The sequence below is a fragment of the Corylus avellana genome, chromosome ca6 (assembly GCF_901000735.1).
Source record: "Corylus avellana chromosome ca6, CavTom2PMs-1.0".
Lineage (NCBI taxonomy): Eukaryota > Viridiplantae > Streptophyta > Magnoliopsida > Fagales > Betulaceae > Corylus > Corylus avellana.
The window spans coordinates 10,611,438-10,618,814 of record NC_081546.1 but is presented as its reverse complement, the minus strand read 5'-3'; positions in this window follow the sequence as shown (position 1 = coordinate 10,618,814).

Below are 7,377 nucleotides of genomic sequence, written 5' to 3'. Positions count from 1 at the left end.
AATTTCAAAATAAAACTGATAAGCTGTAAGGACGGAACTAGAAATTCAAATTAAAAAAAAAAATGTAATGGCCAAAAAAAGAAGACAAACTATTTTTTTAAACAAATTTAAAGATTTCAAAATCTTTTTAACAATTTTTTTTTTTTTTTTTTAAACAAAAGGTTGATATTTCAGGGTTTTGGAGGCTGTCAAGACGAGGTCTGACTTATATATTGTGATAATTGCTCCAACTTCTTGACAGCCAAAGTTCATCAACTTGGAAGAACGACGTGTTATCCATGCATGTTTAATTAGAATCTAACACAAGAAGTATATTTCTTCAAATTTCAAATATTATTTTCAAATTAGAAGATTTAAATTTTATCATGATCAGCTTGTCGATATTAATGTATGAATGAATATGATAGCTATTGTTGAGGGAATAAATGTTGAATTCTTAACATCCTAAGAATTTTAAAGAATCCTAATTTAATACGAAGAGTGATTTATAACTAGGCTCATGAATCACATAGATGTCTACCAGTTTTAGGCAAAATTTGTTGCAAAAGTTAATGTGTCGAGAGGTATATACGTGTGCCAATCAATTTGCTACTTTTCTACTTTTTTCCCCTTTTCCTCTCTCTCGCTTTGATTAAAAAATAAAAAATAAATAAATATTCAATTTGCTACGAGGTATATTGGCTTTGCATTTCTCAATCATATTTATAAGAATTCCACATAACTATCACATTGTACCAAATTTTCCCATGACATAATGATGTAGGACACACCCAAGAAATTAGTCCGGGGAGGAGTTTTGGAGAGATTATTCTAGGAAGAGTTTCCGAGAAATAATTCTTGAGACTTCATCCTTAGAGATTTTTTCGAGAGATCATTCCCGAGAATCCAAATCCGATGGATGATCGCCAAAAGGTAACCCGAGCCATTCCAATCCAAAAGTTCATACCAAAGGTTAACATGCATAGCCCAAGATGAAAAAGCACAACTGGCACATTAATGATGAGAATCACCGCTAAGTTAAGATCTTTTTTTTTTTTTTTTTTGAAGTGGAACTCAGAAATTTCATTCAATAATCAAAACACTTTTCATCCGATACAATATCACGAATGCATAGAGGGGTGGAACCCCGCCATTGATGTTCCTCGATCAACTGCAATGCCGCCTTTGCCAACTTATCCGCTGCTGAATTTGCTTCTCTCCTGACATGAACCACTTGCCAGGACTTGCAGCTTCCCATCATCAACTTCGTGTCTTCCAACCATGGTCCCACCGTTGCCCAACACATATCATCACCTTGCAGTCCCGTTACCACCCCAAGGGAATCCCCTTCAAGTATAGCATTCTCCACGCCTAGACTGCGAATGAAGTGAGCTGCTGTCCACACTGCGATAGCTTCTGCTGTCATGGGATCAACAATATGTGGCCTAGTGGAGCATTTGGCTGCAATCACCTCCCCACCATGATTTCTTATTACGATTCCCACACCCATTCTTTTCCCTTCTATATCAATCGCTGCATCCCAGTTACACTTCACATATTCTAAAGGTGGTAATCTCCAACGGACCAGTGGTCGTTGACAGCCTCGCTGATCTTCCTCTTTTCTGCCGGTGTCTGCAGATTTTGCTGCCTCAATTTGGTCAGAAGCCGTTTGCAACAGATAATCAGGGGGGGGGGAGAATTTTCCTTCGAAAACCCATTTGTTCCTCCGTAGCCATATCTGCCGGGCAGTACATGCAAAAAAATCTACTTCACCTTCATCCAGCCGACTCAATAATCCAACCACAATATCCAGGAAATTACTTTCAGCCGTAATACTTTTTTGAAGCTTTTTCAAACTCCCATGCCAGACATCCTGTGCCGCTGGGCATGTCCACAGAGCATGGCTTACAGTCTCAGCTTCCAATCGGCAGATAGGGCATAGCGGGTCCTTCATAATTTTTCGTTTGTGCAAGTTCTCATTTGTTGGCAAAATGTTATTGCATGCCTGCCACATAAACATCTTCACCACCCTTGGGCCTCCTAGACGCCATAATCTTCTCCACAAGGCCCGATTTGGACCCCTTTCCGAACACTCTCCCACCTGCCTAGACTTGGCCTCCACCGCAACATGGTAAGCACTTCTTACAGTGTATTTCCCATGTTTTGTTGGGCCCCAAATCATTTTATCTGCCTGGGTGTTTGGGCATATAGGAATGCCACAAATCGAGCTAGCCTCGTCAGGATTGAAAATGGCTTCCACCAAAGGAACATTCCACCACCTAGTAGTGTTATCAATGAGTGCCTCCACCTTTGCGTTTCCCTCTAAAAGCCAGATGGGGGTTTGTACCGCATGAGTGGAGTGGACGGGTAACCAACGATCACCCCAAATGGAAATGGATTTTCCATCACCAACCCGCCACACTAAACCTTCCCGGAGAAGAACTTTTGCGTTCCAAATGCTTCGCCACGCATAAGATGGCCTCTTTCCCACCGGGGACTCCAAAAAAGAACTGTGGGGAAAATACTTTTCTTTAAAAATTCTCGCCACTAAAGAATCCGGATGGTTTAGTATCCTCCAACCTTGTTTAGCTAACAGTGCCAAGTTAAAACTTTCCAAATCGCGATAACCCAATCCCCCCGCTTCCTTTGCCAGCCCCAGCTTCTCCCAACTCATCCATGCTATTTTATTTCCATTGTCCTTGTGCCCCCACCAGAATTTTGACATCATAGTATTAATCTCCCGACACAAAGACTTTGGCAGTTGGAAAACACTCATGGTGTATGTCGGGATTGCTTGTATCACTGATTTGAGGAGCACCTCCTTACCCGCTCTGGACAGGAACTTCTCCTTCCAACCATGAACCTTATCCCAGACACGAGCTTTTAATCCTTCAAACGACCGTAGTCTTGATCTTCCTATAAGAGCAGGCAAACCCAAATAAGATTCATATCTTTGTGTAATCGGAACCCCAATAACTTGTGAAATTAATTCTCGATCCCCTGTCGAAGTATTGCGGCTAAAGAAAATGGAGGTCTTCTCCTTATTTAGTTTCTGTCCCGACGCTCTCTCATAATCCTCCAACACTTTTTGCAGACTTCGTAATTCGGTCTCTTTTGCTTTGCAAAACAGAAGGCTATCGTCTGCAAAGAAAATGTGATTTATCCGCGTGCCCCCACGAGTAATAGGCAAACTTGAAAATCCTCCCCTGCTCTCCATACTATGTAGGGCAAAACTGAGCCCTTCCGCACACATTATGAAAAAATATGGCGAAAGAGGGTCCCCTTGTCGCAAACCCCGTGTCGGAATTACTTGCCCATATGCCTGCCCATTTATAAGGACCGAGTATTTTACCGTTCGGACACAAGTCATCACCAAAAACACCCATCTATCAGCAAACCCCATTCTTCTCATCACAAACTCCAAGAAGTCCCATTCAACTCGATCATATGCCTTGCTCATGTCGAGCTTCAAGGCCAAATAACTCTCCTTACCCACCATACAAGAGTCCATGGTGTGTAAAGCTTCAAATGCAATAAGGACATTGTCCGTGATGAGTCTCCCCGGGACAAAAGCACTTTGGTTTGGTGCGATTATCTCCCCCAACACCCTTTTCAGTCTATTGGCCAGCACCTTTGCAATTAGTTTATAGATAACGTTGCATAGGCTGATGGGGCGGAATTCCGTTATCCGAGAAGGATTTTTAACCTTGGGAATAAGTGCTATATGGGTGAGATTTATAGCTGCATCAAAAACCCCATTATTTAAAAAATCAAGAACAGCATTGCAAACTTCGTTACGTACCGTACTCCACGAGTGTTGATAGAAACAAGCAGAGAAACCATCTGGGCCCGGCGATTTTAGCGGATGCATTTGCGACAATGCTTTGTCCACCTCCACCGCCTCAAAAGTAAATAGCAAACGAGAGTTCATTTCATCTGTAACCCTGGCTTGCATCCCTTCTAGGAGCATCTCCTTTCCCCTCGTCCCTCCAGAAGTGAATAAATCCTGGTAAAAATCCACGAAAGCATGGCTGATTTCATCCACCTCGGACCACTCCCGTCCTTCAGTATCAACTACCCGCTTTATCGTGTTTACTCTCCGTCTGTGATTGGCCCAGGCATGAAAAAAGGTTGTGTTTCTATCTCCATTCCGGTACCAATTCCGTTTTGCTCGCTGTTTCCACCGAGTATCCTCAAAATCCAGCAGTGAATCAATCTCCATTTGAAGCCGTTTAATGGCCTCATTTTGACCGGGTCCCTCTTGGCCTTGAAGTTTTGCCAACAATTCAGTTTTTTCTTTCACGATATTTTCATTATGCTTGAATTTTTCCCTGCTCCAGCCCTCTAGTCGTGATCTGCACCGGTCCAAGCCCCTTCTCACCCTCATCATTGCCCCTTCTTCCCCACTTCCACCCGCCTCCCAAGCCTCACGAATAATAGCTCCATAATCTTCATCGGGAATCCAGCTCGCCTCAAACTTAAAACCTCTCCTGCCCTGTAAACTCCGCGGCTGTGTGTTAGAGAACGAAACATATAGTGGATTGTGGTCCGAAGCACGTGCTGCCAAGACATATACCCCAGCTGTTTTGTACATATTGCACCATCCACTATTGCCGACAGCTCGGTCTAATCGTTCTTGCGTGAAAGAGGCATCTTGGCGTTTATTTGACCATGTAAAGCTCGGGCCCGAGAACCCCAAATCTCCCAAATTGCAATCCTCCAAAGCTACCCGGAATGCCTTCATTTGTCCCTCACGTCGTCGGTTCACCCCAGCTTTTTCAGATTGGTGAACTATCTCGTTGAAATCTCCTACACACAACCACGGGGCCGGAGCAAAAATTTTTAAGTTTGATAGGAGGGACCACGATTCCATTCTTTTAGTAGGATCAGGGTGACCGTAAAACCCCGTAAGCTTCCAGGGCACTTCATTGTCCGGCATCTTAACAATTGCATTGATATGGCGACGAGAATAGTTTTGAATTTCTAATTCCCCCGCCACCTTCCAAAGAAGAGCCAAACCTCCACTCTTCCCCACCGGCTCCACCACAAACAACCCTTCAAAACCATACTTCACTCTTAACCTTTCCATGCGTTTCTTGTTGCTAATAGTTTCCATTAGAAACAAAAAACTGGGTTTCTTTTCCTTGACCATTTGGTCAAGGTCTCGAACTGTCCGAGGGTTCCCAAGCCCTTGGCAGTTCCAACTAAGGAGACTCATTGAGATTGGCGGGGCTGCAGAGCAGCCGCCGCCACACCCTTTTTCTCACTGTTCGTTCCCTCCTCAACAAGGCAGATTTTTTTAATGCTCCTGTCTCCATCGTCCCTTATCTCTTGGTTTTTGGCTTTTCTTTTCTCTGAAACTGACTGTGATGCACCCTCTCTACCATCCTTTGGAGTCCTAGCTTTTCTTTTCCATCTCCTCAGGTTTGTTTTCGGCTCCTCAGTCCTCACCATTGTGGTCGGTGATACCTCCTCCATTACATCACAATCGTCCTCAAGGTCCACTCTATGCGAACGCACGTCCGTAGTAACTCTGCCGATAAAAATTTTTTCCACGTCACCTTCCTTTGGCAGGGTGGACCCACCTTGCGGACTTTCCATATCTGTCAATCCCATATTAGGTTTCGCAACAGGGACCTGCTTGGGCCCTCCAAATTTACCCTTATTCTTGGCCCCTTCTTTTTCCACGTTGACATCCCATTCTGCTTGAGGCGCCAAATTATCTATTTTGCTCATCCCTCCCAATTGCACCGTATCCAGTCCCCTGATTTCCGCCCCTAATTTCCTTTCCCCCAATCTCGCTTCCTCCTTATGGCAAGAATCTGATCTTTGACTGCTGGCTTCTTCACTGTCATAATTGTAACGGCTAGGGTTTCCTTGTGGGTAATGAGTTGCCGTGTTGCCCCACTCTTTGAACGAGGAACCGCCGTCTCTGGCCTGCTCGGCCGAGAAATTTATTCCGCCCTCCCGAGAACCTCCATTGCTCCGTCGTGAATCTTCAGCCCGCAACCAAACTCCCCACTCTTTTGCCCTACCATCATTAGTCCGTTTGGTATGAGCCTGCACCGGACACCCTTTCACACCATGCAAGATCCTCCCACAGTCAAAACAGAGCATAGGGAGTTTTTCATATTTGAAAATCACCCAATACGATTTTCCTCCCAACTGCAGTGCTCGGCCTCGTTCCAGTGGCTCATGGAGGTTTATATTCACTCTAATACGTAAACAACGCCCCCATCCCTCTCCATCTCCAGCTACATCGACTTCCTCAACGGAGCCCAGTGAGTCACCAATTTTGATCCCTACTGTTTTGTTCATGCATAATAAAGGCATTTCATGGACTTGAACCCAAAACGGCGAGTGAGAGAACACTAATTGCGATGGTGGTGTGCTCCCATCGAACTCTTGCAATACCAATATTTGTCGATCGAATGACCATGGTCTGCCCTCTAGTACCCGTCTTTTGTCCGATATCTCCTCAAACTCAAACACCCAAACATTATCAAGCACCTCCTTGAAAACCACCGAACCAGCCAAGCGCCATATCCGGGATAAGACCGAACGGAATGCCTCCTTGTTGACCCTACGCTCCCCACCAATCCTTCCCACCAGGCACCGCTCCCCTTTTACACGGCCATCAGCTATTTCCCCCTCACAGATTACCACACCCCTCCTCTCCCCTTCAGTCAAGTTAAACTTGCCACACAGTTTCTCCAACTCGTCCGCCATTATAGGAACGATCACGATGTCCCGCCGTCTTAGTTGACAACCGTTTTCAACCTTCTCCCCTGCCGTAGCCGGTAGAAGACAAAACCTCCCAACCTAGCCGTTTCCCAGAGAAACCCTAGAGGAGACTTTCACTCCTTTAGATATTACTTGAATTCAATATGTTAATAAGTTAAGATCTTATTTACTGAAGATTTTATTTTATTTTATTTTATTTTAATTAAGACTTTATTTCTTTTTTTTACCGGTCGTGTTTTGCTTTCTTCGAGGAAAATAGGATTGCATCGCTGACAAAGGTAGTCTTTTGTCGAGAAAAGGCATGACCATCTATATATGTTGATGTTTATCAAATTTTCACATGACATAATAATGTTATTGAGGTTGGATGAGTCATGGAAATTTTTAAGGCCGTTTGCTAACCTCTTCCATGTCTTTTCTTTTTGCTATCAAGAAAGTTTTTTTTTTTTTTTTTTTTTTTTAAAAAAAAAAATAAATAAATAAACATTAATTTTAACCACAAAACATTTACTACAAAGTCAAATGAATTTCACATTTATGTCATATCAAAATAAGTTTTCAATAAAAAAAAAATACATTCTAAAAAAGAAGGGTTATCAAACACTTAAATACTTTATTTTGTATTCTCATATATGATTGGTTTGTATTATTTTT